Genomic DNA, 24,501 nt, shown 5'->3' with positions numbered 1-24,501 from the left:
AGTGAGGGACAGGCATTCAGAGACAAAGGACAGTGAGGGACAGGCATGCAGAGACAAAGGACAGTGAGGGACAGACATTCAGAGACAAAGGACAGTGAGAGACAGGCATTCAGAGACAAAAGACAGTGAGGGACAGGCATTCAGAGACAAAGGACAGTGAGGGACAGGCATTCAGAGACAAAAGACAGTGAGAAACAGGCATTCAGGGACAAAGGACAGTGAGTGACAGGCATTAAGAGACAAATGACAGCGAGGGACAGGCATTCAGAGACAGAAGAAAGTGAGTGACAGGCATTCAAAGACAAAGGACAGTGCGGGACATGCATTCAGAAACAAAGGACAGTGAGGGACAGGCATTTAGAGAGAAAAGACAGTAATGGACAGGCATTCAGGGACAGAATACAGCGAGAGACAGGCATTCAGAGGTAGAAGGCAATGAGGGACAGGCATTCAGAGAGAAAAGACAGTGAGCGACAGGCATTCAGAGACAAAGGAATGTGAGTGACAGGCATTCCGAGAAAACGGACAGTGAGGGACAGGCATTCAGAGTAAAAGGACAGTGAGGCACAGAAGACAGTGAGGGACAGGCATTCAGAGGAAGAAGGCAGTGAGGGACAGGCATTCAGAGACAACAGGCAGTGAGGGACAGGCAATCAGAGACAAAGGAAAGGGAGGGACAGGCATTCAGAGACAAACGACAGTGAGGGACAGGCATTCGGGGGCAAAGGACAGTGAGGGACTGGCATTCAGGGACAAAGGACAGTGAGGGACAGACATTCAGGGACAAAGGACAGTGAGGGACAGACATTCAGGGACAAAGGACAGTGAGGTTCAGGCATTCAGAGACAAAGCACCGTGAGGGACAGGCATTCAGAGACAGAAGACAATGAGGGACAGGCATTCAGAGACAGAAGACAATGAGGGACAGGAGTTCAGAGACAAAAGGACAGTGAGGGACAGGCATTCAGAGACAAAAGACAGTGAGGGACAGGCACTCAGAGACAAAGGACAGTGAGGTCACGCATTCAGATAATGGACAGTGGGGGACAGGGATTCAGAGACAAAGGACAGTGAGGGACAGGCATTCAGAGACAAAGGAAAGTGAGGGACCGGCATTCAGGGACAGAAGACAGCGAGAGACAGGCATTCAGAGGTAGAAGGCAGTGAGGGACAGGCATTCAGAGAGAAAAGACAGTGAGCGACAGGCATTCAGGACAGAAGGCAGCGACAGACAGGCATTAAGAGGTAGAAGGCACTGAGGGACAGGCATGCAGAGAGGGAGAGGCATTCAGAGACAAAGGAGAGTGGGGGACAGGCATTCAGAGACAAAGGAGAGTGGGGGACAGGCATTCAGAGACAAAGGAGAGTGAGGGACAGGCATTCAGAGACAAAGGACGGTGAGGGACAGGCATTCAGAGACAAAAGGACAGTGGGGGACAGGCATTCAAAGACAGAAGACGAGAGACAGGCACTCAGAGACAAAGGACAGTGAGGACAGGCATTCAGATAAAGGACAGTGGGGGACAGGCATTCAGAGACAAAGGACAGTGAGGGACAGGCATTCAGAGACAAAGGACAGTGAGGGACAGGCATTCAGAGACAAAGGAAAGTGAGGGACAGGCATTCAGATAAAAGACAGTGGGGGACAGTCCTTCAGAGACAAAGGACAGTGAGGGACAGGCATTCAGAGACAAAGGACAGTGAGGGACAGGCATTCAGAGAAAAAGGACAGTGAGGGACAGGCATTCAGAGACAAAGGAAAGTGAGGGACCGGCATTCAGGGACAGAAGACAGCGAGAGACAGGCATTCAGAGGTAGAAGGCAGTGAGGGACAGGCATTCAGAGAGAAAAGACAGTGAGCGACAGGCATTCAGGACAGAAGGCAGCGACAGACAGGCATTAAGAGGTAGAAGGCACTGAGGGACAGGCATGCAGAGAGGGAGAGGCATTCAGAGACAAAGGACAGTGGGGGACAGGCATTCAGAGACAAAGGAGAGTGGGGGACAGGCATTCAGAGACAAAGGACAGTGAGGGACAGGCATTCAGAGACAAAGGACAGTGAGGGACAGGCATGCAGAGACAAAGGACAGTGAGGGACAGACATTCAGAGACAAAGGACAGTGAGAGACAGGCATTCAGAGACAAAAGACAGTGAGGGACAGGCATTCAGAGACAAAGGACAGTGAGGGACAGGCATTCAGAGACAAAAGACAGTGAGAAACAGGCATTCAGGGACAAAGGACAGTGAGTGACAGGCATTAAGAGACAAATGACAGCGAGGGACAGGCATTCAGAGACAGAAGAAAGTGAGTGACAGGCATTCAAAGACAAAGGACAGTGCGGGACATGCATTCAGAAACAAAGGACAGTGAGGGACAGGCATTTAGAGAGAAAAGACAGTAATGGACAGGCATTCAGGGACAGAATACAGCGAGAGACAGGCATTCAGAGGTAGAAGGCAATGAGGGACAGGCATTCAGAGAGAAAAGACAGTGAGCGACAGGCATTCAGAGACAATGGAATGTGAGTGACAGGCATTCCGAGAAAACGGACAGTGAGGGACAGGCATTCAGAGTAAAAGGACAGTGAGGCACAGAAGACAGTGAGGGACAGGCATTCAGAGGAAGAAGGCAGTGAGGGACAGGCATTCAGAGACAACAGGCAGTGAGGGACAGGCAATCAGAGACAAAGGAAAGGGAGGGACAGGCATTCAGAGACAAACGACAGTGAGGGACAGGCATTCGGGGGCAAAGGACAGTGAGGGACTGGCATTCAGGGACAAAGGACAGTGAGGGACAGACATTCAGGGACAAAGGACAGTGAGGGACAGACATTCAGGGACAAAGGACAGTGAGGTTCAGGCATTCAGAGACAAAGCACCGTGAGGGACAGGCATTCAGAGACAGAAGACAATGAGGGACAGGCATTCAGAGACAGAAGACAATGAGGGACAGGAGTTCAGAGACAAAAGGACAGTGAGGGACAGGCATTCAGAGACAAAAGACAGTGAGGGACAGGCACTCAGAGACAAAGGACAGTGAGGTCACGCATTCAGATAATGGACAGTGGGGGACAGGGATTCAGAGACAAAGGACAGTGAGGGACAGGCATTCAGAGACAAAGGAAAGTGAGGGACCGGCATTCAGGGACAGAAGACAGCGAGAGACAGGCATTCAGAGGTAGAAGGCAGTGAGGGACAGGCATTCAGAGAGAAAAGACAGTGAGCGACAGGCATTCAGGACAGAAGGCAGCGACAGACAGGCATTAAGAGGTAGAAGGCACTGAGGGACAGGCATGCAGAGAGGGAGAGGCATTCAGAGACAAAGGAGAGTGGGGGACAGGCATTCAGAGACAAAGGAGAGTGGGGGACAGGCATTCAGAGACAAAGGACAGTGAGGGACAGGCATTCAGAGACAAAGGACAGTGAGGGACAGGCATGCAGAGACAAAGGACAGTGAGGGACAGGCATTCAGAGACAAAAGACAGTGAGGGACAGGCATTCAGAGACAAAGGACAGTGAGGGACAGGCATTCAGAGACAAAAGACAGTGAGAAACAGGCATTCAGGGACAAAGGACAGTGAGTGACAGGAATTAAGAGACAAATGACAGCGAGGGACAGGCATTCAGAGACAGAAGAAAGTGAGTGACAGGCATTCAAAGACAAAGGACAGTGCGGGACATGCATTCAGAAACAAAGGACAGTGAGGGACAGGCATTTAGAGAGAAAAGACAGTGATGGACAGGCATTCAGGGACAGAATACAGCGAGAGACAGGCATTCAGAGGTAGAAGGCAATGAGGGACAGGCATTCAGAGAGAAAAGACAGTGAGCGACAGGCATTCAGAGACAAAGGAAAGTGAGTGACAGGCATTCAGAGAAAAAGGACAGTGAGGGACAGGCATTCAGAGTAAAAGGACAGTGAGGCACAGAAGACAGTGAGGGACAGGCATTCAGAGGAAGAAGGCAGTGAGGGACAGGCATTCAGAGAAAACAGGCAGTGAGGGACAGGCAATCAGAGACAAAGGAAAGGGAGGGACAGGCATTCAGAGACAAACGACAGTGAGGGACAGGCATTCGGGGGCAAAGGACAGTGAGGGACTGGCATTCAGGGACAAAGGACAGTGAGGGACAGACATTCAGGGACAAAGGACAGTGAGGGACAGACATTCAGGGACAAAGGACAGTGAGGTTCAGGCATTCAGAGACAAAGCACCGTGAGGGACAGGCATTCAGAGACAGAAGACAATGAGGGACAGGCATTCAGAGACAGAAGACAATGAGGGACAGGAATTCAGAGACAAAAGAACAGTGAGGGACAGGCATTCGGAGACAAAAGACAGTGAGGGACAGGCACTCAGAGACAAAGGACAGTGAGGTCACGCATTCAGATAATGGACAGTGGGGGACAGGCATTCAGAGACAAAGGACAGTGAGGGACAGGCATTCAGAGACAAAGGAAAGTGAGGGACCGGCATTCAGGGACAGAAGTCAGCGAGAGACAGGCTTTCAGAGGTAGAAGGCAGTGAGGGACAGGCATTCAGAGAGAAAAGACAGCGAGGGACAGGCATTCAGCGACAAAGGACAGTGAGAGACAGGCATTCAGAGGTAGAAGGCAGTGAGGGACAGGCATTCAGAGAGAAAAGACAGTGAGCGACAGGCATTCAGGGACAGAAGACAGCGAGAGACAGGCATTAAGAGGTAGAAGGCACTGAGGGACAGGCATTCAGAGACAAAAGGCAGAGAGGGAGAGGCATTCAGAGACAAAGGACAGTGGGGGACAAGCATTCAGAGACAAAGGACAGTGAGGGACAGGCATTCAGAGACAAAGGACAGTGAGGGACAGGCATTCAGCGAGAAAAGGCAGTGAGTGGCATGCATTCAGAGACAAAAAGCAGCGAGGGACAGGCATTCAGCGACAAAGGACAGTGAGGGACAGGCATTCAGAGACAGAAGACAATGAGGGACAGGCATTCAGAGACAAAGGACAGTGAGGGACAGGCATTCAGAGACAATGGACAGTGAGGGACAGGCATTCAGAGACAAAGGACAGTGAGGGACAGGCATGCAGAGACAAAGGACAGTGAGGGACAGACATTCAGAGACAAAGGACAGTGAGAGACAGGCATTCAGAGACAAAAGACAGTGAGGGACAGGCATTCAGAGACAAAGGACAGTGAGGGACAGGCATTCAGAGACAAAAGAGAGTGAGAGACAGGCATTCAGGGACAAAGGACAGTGAGTGACAGGCATTAAGAGACAAATGACAGCGAGGGACAGGCATTCAGAGACAGAAGAAAGTGAGTGACAGGCATTCAAAGACAAAGGACAGTGCGGGGCATGCATTCAGAAACAAAGGACAGTGAGGGACAGGCATTTAGAGAGAAAAGACAGTGATGGACAGGCATTCAGGGACAGAATACAGCGAGAGACAGGCATTCAGAGGTAGAAGGCAATGAGGGACAGGCATTCAGAGAGAAAAGACAGTGAGCGACAGGCATTCAGAGACAAAGGAAAGTGAGTGACAGGCATTCCGAGAAAAAGGACAGTGAGGGACAGGCATTCAGAGTAAAAGGACAGTGAGGCACAGAAGACAGTGAGGGACAGGCATTCAGAGGAAGAAGGCAGTGAGGGACAGGCATTCAGAGACAACAGGCAGTGAGGGACAGGCAATCAGAGACAAAGGAAAGGGAGGGACAGGCATTCAGAGACAAACGACAGTGAGGGACAGGCATTCGGGGGCAAAGGACAGTGAGGGACTGGCATTCAGGGACAAAGGGCAGTGAGGGACAGGCATTCAGGGACAAAGGACAGTGAGGGACAGACATTCAGGGACAAAGGACAGTGAGGTTCAGGCATTCAGAGACAAAGCACCATGATGGACAGGCATTCAGAGACAGAAGACAATGAGGGACAGGCATTCAGAGACAGAAGACAATGAGGGACAGGAATTCAGAGACAAAAGGACAGTGAGGGACAGGCATTCAGAGACAAAAGACAGTGAGGGACAGGCACTCAGAGACAAAGGACAGTGAGGTCACGCATTCAGATAATGGACAGTGGGGGACAGGCATTCAGAGACAAAGGACAGTGAGGGACAGGCATTCAGAGACAAAGGACAGTGAGGGACAGGCATTCAGAGACAAAGGAAAGTGAGGGACAGGCATTCAGGGACAGAAGACAGCGAGAGACAGGCATTCAGAGGTAGAAGGCAGTGAGGGACAGGCATACAGAGAGAAAAGACAGTGAGCGACCGGGATTCAGGGACAGAAGACAGCGAGAGACAGGCTTTAAGAGGTAGAAGGCACTGAGGGACAGGCATTCAGAGACAAAAGGCAGAGAGGGAGAGGCATTCAGAGACAAAGGACAGTGGGGGACAAGCATTCAGAGACAAAGGACAGTGGGGGACAGGCATTCAAAGACAGAAGACGAGAGACAGGCACTCAGAGACAAAGAACAGTGAGGACAGGCATTGAGATAAAGGACAGTGAGGGACAGGCATTCAGAGACAAAGGACAGTGAGGGACAGGCATTCAGAGACAAAGGAAAGTAAGGGACAGGTATTCAGGGACAGAAGACAGCGAGAGACAGGCATTCAGAGGTAGAAGGCAGTGAGGGACAGGAATTCAGAGAGAAAAGACCGTGAGCGACAGGCATTCAGGGACAGAAGACAGCGAGTGACAGGCATTAAGAGGTAGAAGGCAGTGAGCGACAGGCATTCAAAGACAAAAGGCAGAGAGGGAGAGGCATTCAGAGACAAAGGACAGTGGGGAACAGGCATTCAGAGACAAAGGACAGTGAGGGATAGGCATTCAGAGACAAAGGACAGTGAGGGACAGGCATTCAGCGAGAAAAGGCATTGAGGGACATGCATTCAGAGACAAAAAGCAGTGAGGGACAGGCATTCAGAGACAAAGAAAAGTGAGGGACAGGCATTCAGAGACAGAAGACCGTGAGGGACAGGCATTCAGAGACAGAAGACCGTGAGGGACAGGCATTCAGAGACAAAGGATAGTGAGGGACAGGCATTCAGAGACAAAGGACAGTGAGGGAAAGGCATTCAGAGACAAAGGACAGTGAGGGACAGGCATTCAGGGACAAGGGTCAGTGGGGGACAGGCATTCAGAGACAAAGGACAATGAGGGACAGGCATTCAGGGACAAAGGACAGTGAGGGACAGGCATTCAGGGACAAAGGACAGTGAGGGACAGACATTCAGGGACAAAGGACAGTGAGAGACAGACATTCAGGGACAAAGGACAGTGAGGTTCAGGCATTCAGTGACAAAGCACAGTGAGGGACAGGCATTCAGAGACAAGACAATAAGGGACAGGCACTCAGAGACAGAAGACAATGAGGGACAGGCATTCATAGACAAAAGGACAGTGAGTGACAGGAATTCAGAGACAAACGGACAGTGAGGGTCAGGTATTGAGAGACAAAAGGACAGTGAGGGACAGGCATTCAGAGACAGAAGACCGTGAGGGACAGCCATTCAGAGACAGAAGACCGTGAGGGACAGGCATTCAGAGACAAAGGACATTGAGGGACAGGCATTCAGAGACAAAAGGCAGTGAGGGACAGGCACTCAGAGACAAAGGACAGTGAGGTCACGCATTCAGATAATGGACAGTGGGGGACAGGCATTCAGAGACAAAGGACAGTGAGGGACAGGCATTCAGAGACAAAGGAAAGTGAGGGACCGGCATTCAGGAACAGAAGACAGTGAGAGACAGGCATTCAGAGGTAGAAGGCAGTGAGGGACAGGCATTCAGAGAGAAAAGACAGTGAGCGACAGGCATTCAGGACAGAAGGCAGCGACAGACAGGCATTAAGAGGTAGAAGGCACTGAGGGACAGGCATGCAGAGAGGGAGAGGCATTCAGAGACAAAGGACAGTGGGGGACAGGCATTCAGAGACAAAGGAGAGTGGGGGACAGGCATTCAGAGACAAAGGACAGTGAGGGACAGGCATTCAGAGACAAAGGACAGTGAGGGACAGGCATGCAGAGACAAAGGACAGTGAGGGACAGACATTCAGAGACAAAGGACAGTGAGAGACAGGCATTCAGAGACAAAAGACAGTGAGGGACAGGCATTCAGAGACAAAGGACAGTGAGGGACAGGCATTCAGAGACAAAAGACAGTGAGAAACAGGCATTCAGGGACAAAGGACAGTGAGTGACAGGCATTAAGAGACAAATGACAGCGAGGGACAGGCATTCAGAGACAGAAGAAAGTGAGTGACAGGCATTCAAAGACAAAGGACAGTGCGGGACAGGCATTCAGAAACAAAGGACAGTGAGGGACAGGCATTTAGAGAGAAAAGACAGTGATGGACAGGCATTCAGGGACAGAATACAGCGAGAGACAGGCATTCAGAGGTAGAAGGCAATGAGGGACAGGCATTCAGAGAGAAAAGACAGTGAGCGACAGGCATTCAGAGACAAAGGAAAGTGAGTGACAGGCATTCCGAGAAAAAGGACAGTGAGGGACAGGCATTCAGAGTAAAAGGACAGTGAGGCACAGAAGACAGTGAGGGACAGGCATTCAGAGGAAGAAGGCAGTGAGGGACAGGGATTCAGAGACAACAGGCAGTGAGGGACAGGCAATCAGAGACAAAGGAAAGGGAGGGACAGGCATTCAGAGACAAACGACAGTGAGGGACAGGCATTCGGGGGCAAAGGACAGTGAGGGACTGGCATTCAGGGACAAAGGACAGTGAGGGACAGACATTCAGGGACAAAGGACAGTGAGGGACAGACATTCAGGGACAAAGGACAGTGAGGTTCAGGCATTCAGAGACAAAGCACCGTGAGGGACAGGCATTCAGAGACAGAAGACAATGAGGGACAGGCATTCAGAGACAGAAGACAATGAGGGACAGGAATTCAGAGACAAAAGAACAGTGAGGGACAGGCATTCAGAGACAAAAGACAGTGAGGGACAGGCACTCAGAGACAAAGGACAGTGAGGTCACGCATTCAGATAATGGACAGTGGGGGACAGGCATTCAGAGACAAAGGACAGTGAGGGACAGGCATTCAGAGACAAAGGAAAGTGAGGGACCGGCATTCAGGGACAGAAGTCAGCGAGAGACAGGCTTTCAGAGGTAGAAGGCAGTGAGGGACAGGCATTCAGAGAGAAAAGACAGCGAGGGACAGGCATTCAGCGACAAAGGACAGTGAGAGACAGGCATTCAGAGGTAGAAGGCAGTGAGGGACAGGCATTCAGAGAGAAAAGACAGTGAGCGACAGGCATTCAGGGACAGAAGACAGCGAGAGACAGGCATTAAGAGGTAGAAGGCACTGAGGGACAGGCATTCAGAGACAAAAGGCAGAGAGGGAGAGGCATTCAGAGACAAAGGACAGTGGGGGACAAGCATTCAGAGACAAAGGACAGTGAGGGACAGGCATTCAGAGACAAAGGACAGTGAGGGACAGGCATTCAGCGAGAAAAGGCAGTGAGTGGCATGCATTCAGAGACAAAAAGCAGCGAGGGACAGGCATTCAGCGACAAAGGACAGTGAGGGACAGGCATTCAGAGACAGAAGACAATGAGGGACAGGCATTCAGAGACAAAGGACAGTGAGGGACAGGCATTCAGAGACAAAGGACAGTGAGGGACAGGCATTCAGAGACAAAGGACAGTGAGGGACAGGCATGCAGAGACAAAGGACAGTGAGGGACAGACATTCAGAGACAAAGGACAGTGAGAGACAGGCATTCAGAGACAAAAGACAGTGAGGGACAGGCATTCAGAGACAAAGGACAGTGAGGGACAGGCATTCAGAGACAAAAGAGAGTGAGAGACAGGCATTCAGGGACAAAGGACAGTGAGTGACAGGCATTAAGAGACAAATGACAGCGAGGGACAGGCATTCAGAGACAGAAGAAAGTGAGTGACAGGCATTCAAAGACAAAGGACAGTGCGGGGCATGCATTCAGAAACAAAGGACAGTGAGGGACAGGCATTTAGAGAGAAAAGACAGTGATGGACAGGCATTCAGGGACAGAATACAGCGAGAGACAGGCATTCAGAGGTAGAAGGCAATGAGGGACAGGCATTCAGAGAGAAAAGACAGTGAGCGACAGGCATTCAGAGACAAAGGAAAGTGAGTGACAGGCATTCCGAGAAAAAGGACAGTGAGGGACAGGCATTCAGAGTAAAAGGACAGTGAGGCACAGAAGACAGTGAGGGACAGGCATTCAGAGGAAGAAGGCAGTGAGGGACAGGCATTCAGAGACAACAGGCAGTGAGGGACAGGCAATCAGAGACAAAGGAAAGGGAGGGACAGGCATTCAGAGACAAACGACAGTGAGGGACAGGCATTCGGGGGCAAAGGACAGTGAGGGACTGGCATTCAGGGACAAAGGGCAGTGAGGGACAGGCATTCAGGGACAAAGGACAGTGAGGGACAGACATTCAGGGACAAAGGACAGTGAGGTTCAGGCATTCAGAGACAAAGCACCATGATGGACAGGCATTCAGAGACAGAAGACAATGAGGGACAGGCATTCAGAGACAGAAGACAATGAGGGACAGGAATTCAGAGACAAAAGGACAGTGAGGGACAGGCATTCAGAGACAAAAGACAGTGAGGGACAGGCACTCAGAGACAAAGGACAGTGAGGTCACGCATTCAGATAATGGACAGTGGGGGACAGGCATTCAGAGACAAAGGACAGTGAGGGACAGGCATTCAGAGACAAAGGACAGTGAGGGACAGGCATTCAGAGACAAAGGAAAGTGAGGGACAGGCATTCAGGGACAGAAGACAGCGAGAGACAGGCATTCAGAGGTAGAAGGCAGTGAGGGACAGGCATACAGAGAGAAAAGACAGTGAGCGACCGGGATTCAGGGACAGAAGACAGCGAGAGACAGGCTTTAAGAGGTAGAAGGCACTGAGGGACAGGCATTCAGAGACAAAAGGCAGAGAGGGAGAGGCATTCAGAGACAAAGGACAGTGGGGGACAAGCATTCAGAGACAAAGGACAGTGGGGGACAGGCATTCAAAGACAGAAGACGAGAGACAGGCACTCAGAGACAAAGAACAGTGAGGACAGGCATTCAGATAAAGGACAGTGAGGGACAGGCATTCAGAGACAAAGGACAGTGAGGGACAGGCATTCAGAGACAAAGGAAAGTGAGGGACAGGTATTCAGGGACAGAAGACAGCGAGAGACAGGCATTCAGAGGAAGAAGTCAGTGAGGGACAGGAATTCAGAGAGAAAAGACCGTGAGCGACAGGCATTCAGGGACAGAAGACAGCGAGAGACAGGCATTAAGAGGTAGAAGGCAGTGAGCGACAGGCATTCAGAGACAAAAGGCAGAGAGGGAGAGGCTTTCAGAGACAAAGGACAGTGGGGAACAGGCATTCAGAGACAAAGGACAGTGAGGGATAGGCATTCAGAGACAAAGGACAGTGAGGGACAGGCATTCAGCGAGAAAAGGCAGTGAGGGACAGGCATTCAGAGACAAAGAAAAGTGAGGGACAGGCATTCAGAGACAGAAGACCGTGAGGGACAGGCATTCAGAGACAGAAGACCGTGAGGGACAGGCATTCAGAGACAAAATATAGTGAGGGACAGGCATTCAGAGACAAAGGACAGTGAGGGACAGGCATTCAGAGACAAAGGACAGTGAGGGACAGGCATTCAGAGACAAAGGAAAGTGAGGGACCGGCATTCAGGGACAGAAGTCAGCGAGAGACAGGCTTTCAGAGGTAGAAGGCAGTGAGGGACAGGCATTCAGAGAGAAAAGACAGCGAGGGACAGGCATTCAGCGACAAAGGACAGTGAGAGACAGGCATTCAGAGGTAGAAGGCAGTGAGGGACAGGCATTCAGAGAGAAAAGACAGTGAGCGACAGGCATTCAGGGACAGAAGACAGCGAGAGACAGGCATTAAGAGGTAGAAGGCACTGAGGGACAGGCATTCAGAGACAAAAGGCAGAGAGGGAGAGGCATTCAGAGACAAAGGACAGTGGGGGACAAGCATTCAGAGACAAAGGACAGTGAGGGACAGGCATTCAGCGAGAAAAGGCAGTGAGTGGCATGCATTCAGAGACAAAAAGCAGCGAGGGACAGGCATTCAGCGACAAAGGACAGTGAGGGACAGGCATTCAGAGACAGAAGACAATGAGGGACAGGCATTCAGAGACAAAGGACAGAGAGGGACAGGCATTCAGAGACAAAGGACAGTGAGGGACAGGCATTCAGAGACAAAGGACAGTGAGGGACAGGCATGCAGAGACAAAGGACAGTGAGGGACAGACATTCAGAGACAAAGGACAGTGAGAGACAGGCATTCAGAGACAAAAGACAGTGAGGGACAGGCATTCAGAGACAAAGGACAGTGAGGGATAGGCATTCAGAGACAAAGGACAGTGAGGGACAGGCATTCAGCGAGAAAAGGCAGTGAGGGACAGGCATTCAGAGACAAAGAAAAGTGAGGGACAGGCATTCAGAGACAGAAGACCGTGAGGGACAGGCATTCAGAGACAGAAGACCGTGAGGGACAGGCATTCAGAGACAAAATATAGTGAGGGACAGGCATTCAGAGACAAAAGACAGTGAGGGACAGGCACTCAGAGACAAAGGACAGTGAGGTCACGCATTCAGATAATGGACAGTGGGGGACAGGCATTCAGAGACAAAGGACAGTGAGGGACAGGCATTCAGAGACAAAGGACAGTGAGGGACAGGCATTCAGAGACAAAGGAAAGTGAGGGACAGGCATTCAGGGACAGAAGACAGCGAGAGACAGGCATTCAGAGGTAGAAGGCAGTGAGGGACAGGCATACAGAGAGAAAAGACAGTGAGCGACCGGGATTCAGGGACAGAAGACAGCGAGAGACAGGCTTTAAGAGGTAGAAGGCACTGAGGGACAGGCATTCAGAGACAAAAGGCAGAGAGGGAGAGGCATTCAGAGACAAAGGACAGTGGGGGACAAGCATTCAGAGACAAAGGACAGTGGGGGACAGGCATTCAAAGACAGAAGACGAGAGACAGGCACTCAGAGACAAAGAACAGTGAGGACAGGCATTCAGATAAAGGACAGTGAGGGACAGGCATTCAGAGACAAAGGACAGTGAGGGACAGGCATTCAGAGACAAAGGAAAGTGAGGGACAGGTATTCAGGGACAGAAGACAGCGAGAGACAGGCATTCAGAGGAAGAAGTCAGTGAGGGACAGGAATTCAGAGAGAAAAGACCGTGAGCGACAGGCATTCAGGGACAGAAGACAGCGAGAGACAGGCATTAAGAGGTAGAAGGCAGTGAGCGACAGGCATTCAGAGACAAAAGGCAGAGAGGGAGAGGCTTTCAGAGACAAAGGACAGTGGGGAACAGGCATTCAGAGACAAAGGACAGTGAGGGATAGGCATTCAGAGACAAAGGACAGTGAGGGACAGGCATTCAGCGAGAAAAGGCAGTGAGGGACAGGCATTCAGAGACAAAGAAAAGTGAGGGACAGGCATTCAGAGACAGAAGACCGTGAGGGACAGGCATTCAGAGACAGAAGACCGTGAGGGACAGGCATTCAGAGACAAAATATAGTGAGGGACAGGCATTCAGAGACAAAGGACAGTGAGGGACAGGCATTCAGAGACAAAGGACAGTGAGGGACAGGCATTCAGAGACAAAGGAAAGTGAGGGACCGGCATTCAGGGACAGAAGTCAGCGAGAGACAGGCTTTCAGAGGTAGAAGGCAGTGAGGGACAGGCATTCAGAGAGAAAAGACAGCGAGGGACAGGCATTCAGCGACAAAGGACAGTGAGAGACAGGCATTCAGAGGTAGAAGGCAGTGAGGGACAGGCATTCAGAGAGAAAAGACAGTGAGCGACAGGCATTCAGGGACAGAAGACAGCGAGAGACAGGCATTAAGAGGTAGAAGGCACTGAGGGACAGGCATTCAGAGACAAAAGGCAGAGAGGGAGAGGCATTCAGAGACAAAGGACAGTGGGGGACAAGCATTCAGAGACAAAGGACAGTGAGGGACAGGCATTCAGCGAGAAAAGGCAGTGAGTGGCATGCATTCAGAGACAAAAAGCAGCGAGGGACAGGCATTCAGCGACAAAGGACAGTGAGGGACAGGCATTCAGAGACAGAAGACAATGAGGGACAGGCATTCAGAGACAAAGGACAGTGAGGGACAGGCATTCAGAGACAAAGGACAGTGAGGGACAGGCATTCAGAGACAAAGGACAGTGAGGGACAGGCATGCAGAGACAAAGGACAGTGAGGGACAGACATTCAGAGACAAAGGACAGTGAGAGACAGGCATTCAGAGACAAAAGACAGTGAGGGACAGGCATTCAGAGACAAAGGACAGTGAGGGATAGGCATTCAGAGACAAAGGACAGTGAGGGACAGGCATTCAGCGAGAAAAGGCAGTGAGGGACAGGCATTCAGAGACAAAGAAAAGTGAGGGACAGGCATTCAGAGACAGAAGACCGTGAGGGACAGGCATTCAGAGACAGAAGACCGTGAGGGACAGGCATTCAGAGACAAAATATAGTGAGGGACAGGCATTCAGAGACAAAGGACAGTGAGGGACAGGCATTCAGAGACAAAGGACAGTGAGGGACAGGCATTCAGGGACAAGGGTCAGTGGGGGACAGGCATTCAGAGACAAAGGACAATGAGGGACAGGCATTCAGGGACAAAGGACAGTGAGGGACAGGCATTCAGGGACAAAGGACAATGAGGGACAGACATTCAGGGACAAAGGACAGTGAGAGACAGACATTCAGGGACAAAGGACAGTGAGGTTCAGGCATTCAGTGACAAAGCACAGTGAGGGACAGGCATTCAGAGACAAGACAATAAGGGACAGGCACTCAGAGACAGAAGACAATGAGGGACAGGCATTCATAGACAAAAGGACAGTGAGTGACAGGAATTCAGAGACAAACGGACAGTGAGGGTCAGGTATTGAGAGACAAAAGGACAGTGAGGGACAGGCATTCAGAGACAGAAGACCATGAGGGACAGCCATTCAGAGACAGAAGACCGTGAGGGACAGGCATTCAGAGACAAAAGACATTGAGGGACAGGCATTCAGAGACAAAAGGCAGTGAGGGACAGGCACTCAGAGACAAAGGACAGTGAGGTCACGCATTCAGATAATGGACAGTGGGGGACAGGCATTCAGAGACAAAGGACAGTGAGGGACAGGCATTCAGAGACAAAGGAAAGTGAGGGACCGGCATTCAGGGACAGAAGACAGCGAGAGACAGGCATTCAGAGGTAGAAGGCAGTGAGGGACAGGCATTCAGAGAGAAAAGACAGTGAGCGACAGGCATTCAGGACAGAAGGCAGCGACAGACAGGCATTAAGAGGTAGAAGGCACTGAGGGACAGGCATGCAGAGAGGGAGAGGCATTCAGAGACAAAGGACAGTGGGGGACAGGCATTCAGAGACAAAGGAGAGTGGGGGACAGGCATTCAGAGACAAAGGACAGTGAGGGACAGGCATTCAGAGACAAAGGGCAGTGAGGGACAGGCATGCAGAGACAAAGGACAGTGAGGGACAGACATTCAGAGACAAAGGACAGTGAGAGACAGGCATTCAGAGACAAAAGACAGTGAGGGACAGGCATTCAGAGACAAAGGACAGTGAGGGACAGGCATTCAGAGACAAAAGACAGTGAGAAACAGGCATTCAGGGACAAAGGACAGTGAGTGACAGGCATTAAGAGACAAATGACAGCGAGGGACAGGCATTCAGAGACAGAAGAAAGTGAGTGACAGGCATTCAAAGACAAAGGACAGTGCGGGACATGCATTCAGAAACAAAGGACAGTGAGGGACAGGCATTTAGAGAGAAAAGACAGTGATGGACAGGCATTCAGGGACAGAATACAGCGAGAGACAGGCATTCAGAGGTAGAAGGCAATGAGGGACAGGCATTCAGAGAGAAAAGACAGTGAGCGACAGGCATTCAGAGACAAAGGAAAGTGAGTGACAGGCATTCCGAGAAAAAGGACAGTGAGGGACAGGCATTCAGAGTAAAAGGACAGTGAGGCACAGAAGACAGTGAGGGACAGGCATTCAGAGGAAGAAGGCAGTGAGGGACAGGCATTCAGAGACAACAGGCAGTGAGGGACAGGCAATCAGAGACAAAGGAAAGGGAGGGACAGGCATTCAGAGACAAACGACAGTGAGGGACAGGCATTTGGGGGCAAAGGACAGTGAGGGACTGGCATTCAGGGACAAAGGACAGTGAGGGACAGACATTCAGGGACAAAGGACAGTGAGGGACAGACATTCAGGGACAAAGGACAGTGAGGTTCAGGCATTCAGAGACAAAGCACCGTGAGGGACAGGCATTCAGAGACAGAAGACAATGAGGGACAGGCATTCAGAGACAGAAGACAATGAGGGACAGGAATTCAGAGACAAAAGAACAGTGAGGGACAGGCATTCAGAGACAAAAGACAGTGAGGGACAGGCACTCAGAGACAAAGGACAGTGAGGTCACGCATTCAGATAATGGACAGTGGGGGACAGGCATTCAGAGACAAAGGACAGTGAGGGACAGGCATTCAGAGACAAAGGAAAGTGAGGGACCGGCATTCAGGGACAGAAGTCAGCGAGAGACAGGCTTTCAGAGGTAGAAGGCAGTGAGGGACAGGCATTCAGAGAGAAAAGACAGCGAGGGACAGGCATTCAGCGACAAAGGACAGTGAGAGACAGGCATTCAGAGGTAGAAGGCAGTGAGGGACAGGCATTCAGAGAGAAAAGACAGTGAGCGACAGGCATTCAGGGACAGAAGACAGCGAGAGACAGGCATTAAGAGGTAGAAGGCACTGAGGGACAGGCATTCAGAGACAAAAGGCAGAGAGGGAGAGGCATTCAGAGACAAAGGACAGTGGGGGACAAGCATTCAGAGACAAAGGACAGTGAGGGACAGGCATTCAGCGAGAAAAGGCAGTGAGTGGCATGCATTCAGAGACAAAAAGCAGCGAGGGACAGGCATTCAGCGACAAAGGACAGTGAGGGACAGGCATTCAGAGACAGAAGACAATGAGGGACAGGCATTCAGAGACAAAGGACAGTGAGGGACAGGCATTCAGAGACAAAGGACAGTGAGGGACAGGCATTCAGAGACAAAGGACAGTGAGGGACAGGCATGCAGAGACAAAGGACAGTGAGGGACAGACATTCAGAGACAAAGGACAGTGAGAGACAGGCATTCAGAGACAAAAGACAGTGAGGGACAGGCATTCAGAGACAAAGGACAGTGAGGGATAGGCATTCAGAGACAAAGGACAGTGAGGGACAGGCATTCAGCGAGAAAAGGCAGTGAGGGACAGGCATTCAGAGACAAAGAAAAGTGAGGGACAGGCATTCAGAGACAGAAGACCGTGAGGGACAGGCATTCAGAGACAGAAGACCGTGAGGGACAGGCATTCAGAGACAAAATATAGTGAGGGACAGGCATTCAGAGACAAAGGACAGTGAGGGACAGGCATTCAGAGACAAAGGACAGTGAGGGACAGGCATTCAGGGACAAGGGTCAGTGGGGGACAGGCATTCAGAGACAAAGGACAATGAGGGACAGGCATTCAGGGACAAAGGACAGTGAGGGACAGGCATTCAGGGACAAAGGACAATGAGGGACAGACATTCAGGGACAAAGGACAGTGAGAGACAGACATTCAGGGACAAAGGACAGTGAGGTTCAGGCATTCAGTGACAAAGCACAGTGAGGGACAGGCATTCAGAGACAAGACAATAAGGGACAGGCACTCAGAGACAGAAGACAATGAGGGACAGGCATTCATAGACAAAAGGACAGTGAGTGACAGGAATTCAGAGACAAACGGACAGTGAGGGTCAGGTATTGAGAGACAAAAGGACAGTGAGGGACAGGCATTCAGAGACAGAAGACCATGAGGGACAGCCATTCAGAGACAGAAGACCGTGAGGGACAGGCATTCAGAGACAAAAGACATTGAGGGACAGGCATTCAGAGACAAAAGGCAGTGAGGGACAGGCACTCAGAGACAAAGGACAGTGAGGTCACGCATTCAGATAATGGACAGTGGGGGACAGGCATTCAGAGACAAAGGACAGTGAGGGACAGGCATTCAGAGACAAAGGAAAGTGAGGGACCGGCATTCAGGGACAGAAGACAGCGAGAGACAGGCATTCAGAGGTAGAAGGCAGTGAGGGACAGGCATTCAGAGAGAAAAGACAGTGAGCGACAGGCATTCAGGACAGAAGGCAGCGACAGACAGGCATTAAGAGGTAGAAGGCACTGAGGGACAGGCATGCAGAGAGGGAGAGGCATTCAGAGACAAAGGACAGTGGGGGACAGGCATTCAGAGACAAAGGAGAGTGGGGGACAGGCATTCAGAGACAAAGGACAGTGAGGGACAGGCATTCAGAGACAAAGGACAGTGAGGGACAGGCATGCAGAGACAAAGGACAGTGAGGGACAGACATTCAGAGACAAAGGACAGTGAGAGACAGGCATTCAGAGACAAAAGACAGTGAGGGACAGGCATTCAGAGACAAAGGACAGTGAGGGACAGGCATTCAGAGACAAAAGACAGTGAGAAACAGGCATTCAGGGACAAAGGACAGTGAGTGACAGGCATTAAGAGACAAATGACAGCGAGGGACAGGCATTCAGAGACAGAAGAAAGTGAGTGACAGGCATTCAAAGACAAAGGACAGTGCGGGACATGCATTCAGAAACAAAGGACAGTGAGGGACAGGCATTTAGAGAGAAAAGACAGTGATGGACAGGCATTCAGGGACAGAATACAGCGAGAGACAGGCATTCAGAGGTAGAAGGCAATGAGGGACAGGCATTCAGAGAGAAAAGACAGTGAGCGACAGGCATTCAGAGACAAAGGAAAGTGAGTGACAGGCATTCCGAGAAAAAGGACAGTGAGGGACAGGCATTCAGAGTAAAAGGACAGTGAGGCACAGAAGACAGTGAGGGACAGGCATTCAGAGGAAGAAGGCAGTGAGGGACAGGCATTCAGAGACAACAGGCAGTGAGGGACAGGCAATCAGAGACAAAGGAAAGGGAGGGACAGGCATTCAGAGACAAACGACAGTGAGGGACAGGCATTTGGGGGCAAAGGACAGTGAGGGACTGGCATTCAGGGACAAAGGACAGTGAGGGACAGACATTCAGGGACAAAGGACAGTGAGGGACAGACATTCAGGGACAAAGGACAGTGAGGTTCAGGCATTCAGAGACAAAGCACCGTGAGGGACAGGCATTCAGAGACAGAAGACAATGAGGGACAGGCATTCAGAGACAGAAGACAATGAGGGACAGGAATTCAGAGACAAAAGAACAGTGAGGGACAGGCATTCAGAGACAAAAGACAGTGAGGGACAGGCACTCAGAGACAAAGGACAGTGAGGTCACGCATTCAGATAATGGACAGTGGGGGACAGGCATTCAGAGACAAAGGACAGTGAGGGACAGGCATTCAGAGACAAAGGAAAGTGTGGGACCGGCATTCAGGGACAGAAGTCAGCGAGAGACAGGCTTTCAGAGGTAGAAGGCAGTGAGGGACAGGCATTCAGAGAGAAAAGACAGCGAGGGACAGGCATTCAGCGACAAAGGACAGTGAGAGACAGGCATTCAGAGGTAGAAGGCAGTGAGGGACAGGCATTCAGAGAGAAAAGACAGTGAGCGACAGGCATTCAGGGACAGAAGACAGCGAGAGACAGGCATTAAGAGGTAGAAGGCACTGAGGGACAGGCATTCAGAGACAAAAGGCAGAGAGGGAGAGGCATTCAGAGACAAAGGACAGTGGGGGACAAGCATTCAGAGACAAAGGACAGTGAGGGACAGGCATTCAGCGAGAAAAGGCAGTGAGTGGCATGCATTCAGAGACAAAAAGCAGCGAGGGACAGGCATTCAGCGACAAAGGACAGTGAGGGACAGGCATTCAGAGACAGAAGACAATGAGGGACAGGCATTCAGAGACAAAGGACAGTGAGGGACAGGCATTCAGAGACAAAGGACAGTGAGGGACAGGCATTCAGAGACAAAGGACAGTGAGGGACAGGCATGCAGAGACAAAGGACAGTGAGGGACAGACATTCAGAGACAAAGGACAGTGAGAGACAGGCATTCAGAGACAAAAGACAGTGAGGGACAGGCATTCAGAGACAAAGGACAGTGAGGGACAGGCATTCAGAGACAAAAGAGAGTGAGAGACAGGCATTCAGGGACAAAGGACAGTGAGTGACAGGCATTAAGAGACAAATGACAGCGAGGGACAGGCATTCAGAGACAGAAGAAAGTGAGTGACAGGCATTCAAAGACAAAGGACAGTGCGGGGCATGCATTCAGAAACAAAGGACAGTGAGGGACAGGCATTTAGAGAGAAAAGACAGTGATGGACAGGCATTCAGGGACAGAATACAGCGAGAGACAGGCATTCAGAGGTAGAAGGCAATGAGGGACAGGCATTCAGAGAGAAAAGACAGTGAGCGACAGGCATTCAGAGACAAAGGAAAGTGAGTGACAGGCATTCCGAGAAAAAGGACAGTGAGGGACAGGCATTCAGAGTAAAAGGACAGTGAGGCACAGAAGACAGTGAGGGACAGGCATTCAGAGGAAGAAGGCAGTGAGGGACAGGCATTCAGAGACAACAGGCAGTGAGGGACAGGCAATCAGAGACAAAGGAAAGGGAGGGACAGGCATTCAGAGACAAACGACAGTGAGGGACAGGCATTCGGGGGCAAAGGACAGTGAGGGACTGGCATTCAGGGACAAAGGGCAGTGAGGGACAGGCATTCAGGGACAAAGGACAGTGAGGGACAGACATTCAGGGACAAAGGACAGTGAGGTTCAGGCATTCAGAGACAAAGCACCGTGATGGACAGGCATTCAGAGACAGAAGACAATGAGGGACAGGCATTCAGAGACAGAAGACAATGAGGGACAGGAATTCAGAGACAAAAGGACAGTGAGGGACAGGCATTCAGAGACAAAAGACAGTGAGGGACAGGCACTCAGAGACAAAGGACAGTGAGGTCACGCATTCAGATAATGGACAGTGGGGGACAGGCATTCAGAGACAAAGGACAGTGAGGGACAGGCATTCAGAGACAAAGGACAGTGAGGGACAGGCATTCAGAGACAAAGGAAAGTGAGGGACAGGCATTCAGGGACAGAAGACAGCGAGAGACAGGCATTCAGAGGTAGAAGGCAGTGAGGGACAGGCATACAGAGAGAAAAGACAGTGAGCGACCAGGATTCAGGGACAGAAGACAGCGAGAGACAGGCTTTAAGAGGTAGAAGGCACTGAGGGACAGGCATTCAGAGACAAAAGGCAGAGAGGGAGAGGCATTCAGAGACAAAGGACAGTGGGGGACAAGCATTCAGAGACAAAGGACAGTGGGGGACAGGCATTCAAAGACAGAAGACGAGAGACAGGCACTCAGAGACAAAGAACAGTGAGGACAGGCATTCAGATAAAGGACAGTGAGGGACAGGCATTCAGAGACAAAGGACAGTGAGGGACAGGCATTCAGAGACAAAGGAAAGTGAGGGACAGGTATTCAGGGACAGAAGACAGCGAGAGACAGGCATTCAGAGGAAGAAGGCAGTGAGGGACAGGAATTCAGAGAGAAAAGACCGTGAGCGACAGGCATTCAGGGACAGAAGACAGCGAGAGACAGGCATTAAGAGGTAGAAGGCAGTGAGCGACAGGCATTCAGAGACAAAAGGCAGAGAGGGAGAGGCATTCAGAGACAAAGGACAGTGGGGAACAGGCATTCAGAGACAAAGGACAGTGAGGGATAGGCATTCAGAGACAAAGGACAGTGAGGGACAGGCATTCAGCGAGAAAAGGCATTGAGGGACATGCATTCAGAGACAAAAAGCAGTGAGGGACAGGAATTCAGGGACAAGGGTCAGTGGGGGACAGGCATTCAGAGACAAAGGACAATGAGGGACAGGCATTCAGGGACAAAGGACAGTGAGGGACAGGCATTCAGGGACAAAGGACAGTGAGGGACAGACATTCAGGGACAAAGGACAGTGAGAGACAGACATTCAGGGACAAAGGACAGTGAGGTTCAGGCATTCAGTGACAAAGCACAGTGAGGGACAGGCATTCAGAGACAAGACAATAAGGGACAGGCACTCAGAGACAGAAGACAATGAGGGACAGGCATTCATAGACAAAAGGACAGTGAGTGACAGGAATTCAGAGACAAACGGACAGTGAGGGTCAGGTATTGAGAGACAAAAGGACAGTGAGGGACAGGCATTCAGAGACAGAAGACCGTGAGGGACAGACATTCAGAGACAGAAGACCGTGAGGGACAGGCATTCAGAGACAAAAGACATTGAGGGACAGGCATTCAGAGACAAAAGGCAGTGAGGGACAGGCACTCAGAGACAAAGGACAGTGAGGACAGGCATTCAGATAATGGACAGTGGGGGACAGGCATTCAGAGAAAAAGGACAATGAGGGACAGGCATTCAGAGACAAAGGACAGTGAGGGACAGGCATTCAGAGACAAAGGAAAGTGAGGGACAGGCATTCAGGGACAGAAGACAGCGAGAGACAGGCATTCAGAGGCAGAAGGCAGTAAGGGACAGGCATTCAGAGAGAAATGACAGTGAGCGACAGGCATTCAGGGACAGAAGACAGCGAGAGACAGGCATTAAGAGGTAGAAGGCAGTGAGGGACAGGCATTCAGAGACAAAAGGCAGAGAGGGAGAGGCATTCAGAGACAAAGGACAGCGGGGGACAGGCATTCAGAGACAAAGGACAGTGAGGGACAGGCATTCAGAGACAAAGGACAGTGAGGGACAGGCATTCAGTGAGAAAAGGCAGTGCGGGACATGCATTCAGAGACAAAAAGGAGTGAGGGACAGGCATTCAGAGACAAAGGACAGTGAGGGACAGGCATTCAGAGACAAAGGACAGTGAGGGACAGGCATTCAGAGACAAAGGACAGCGAGGGACAGGCATTCAGAGACAAAGGACAGTGAGGGACAGGCATTCAGAGACAGAAGACAATGAGGGACAGGCATTCAGAGATAAAGGCCAGTGAGGGACAGGCATTCAGAGACAGAAGACAATGAGGGACAGGCATTCAGAGACAAAGGACAGCGAGGGACAGGCATTCAGTGACAAAGGACAGTGAGGGACAGGCATTCAGATACAGAAGACAATGAGGGAGAGGCATTCAGAGACAAAAGACAGTGAGGGACAGGCTTTCAGAGACAAAGGACAGTGAGGGACAGGCATTCAAAGAAAAGGACAGCGAGGGACATGCATTCAAAGAAAAGGACAGAGAGGGACAGGCATTCAAAGAAAAGGACAGTGAGGGGCAGGCATTCAGAGACAAAAGAAAGTGAGGGACAGGCATTCAGAGACATAGGACAGTGGGGGACAGGCATTCAGAGAAAAAGGACAGTGAGGGACAGGCATTCAGAGACAAAGGACGGTGAGGGACAGCCATTCAGAGACAAAAGGACAGTGGGGGACAGGCATTCAAAGACAGAAGACGAGAGACTGGCACTCAGAGACAAGGACAGTGAGGGACAGGCATTCAGTGAGAAAAGGCAGTGCGGGACATGCATTCAGAGACAAAAAGGAGTGAGGGACAGGCATTCAGAGACAAAGGACAGTGAGGGACAGGCATTCAGAGACAAAGGACAGTGAGGGACAGGCATTCAGAGACAAAGGACAGCGAGGGACAGGCATTCAGAGACAAAGGACAGTGAGGGACAGGCATTCAGAGACAGAAGACAATGAGGGACAGGCATTCAGAGATAAAGGCCAGTGAGGGACAGGCATTCAGAGACAGAAGACAATGAGGGACAGGCATTCAGAGACAAAGGACAGCGAGGGACAGGCATTCAGTGAAAAAGGACAGTGAGGGACAGGCATTCAGATACAGAAGACAATGAGGGAGAGGCATTCAGAGACAAAAGACAGTGAGGGACAGGCTTTCAGAGACAAAGGACAGTGAGGGACAGGCATTCAAAGAAAAGGACAGCGAGGGACATGCATTCAAAGAAAAGGACAGAGAGGGACAGGCATTCAAAGAAAAGGACAGTGAGGGGCAGGCATTCAGAGACAAAAGAAAGTGAGGGACAGGCATTCAGAGACATAGGACAGTGGGGGACAGGCATTCAGAGAAAAAGGACAGTGAGGGACAGGCATTCAGAGACAAAGGACGGTGAGGGACAGCCATTCAGAGACAAAAGGACAGTGGGGGACAGGCATTCAAAGACAGAAGATGAGAGACTGGCACTCAGAGAGAAAGGACAGTGAGGACAGGCATTCAGATAAAGGACAGTGGGGGACAGGCATTCAGAGACAAAGGACAGTGAGGGACAGGCATTCAGAGACAAAGGACAGTGAGGGACAGGCATTCAGAGACAAAGGACAGTGAGGGACAGGCATTCAGCGAGAAAAGGCAGTGAGGGACATGCATTCAGAGACAAAAAGCAGTGAGGGACAGGCATTCATAGACAAAGGAAAGTGAGGGACAGGCAT

This window comes from Somniosus microcephalus, chromosome 9, assembly GCF_052327205.1.
Source record: "Somniosus microcephalus isolate GS21.2 chromosome 9, FLI_Smic_1.0, whole genome shotgun sequence".
In the NCBI taxonomy this organism is placed as follows: Eukaryota; Metazoa; Chordata; class Chondrichthyes; order Squaliformes; family Somniosidae; genus Somniosus; species Somniosus microcephalus.
Note: the sequence above shows the minus strand (reverse complement) of the source record.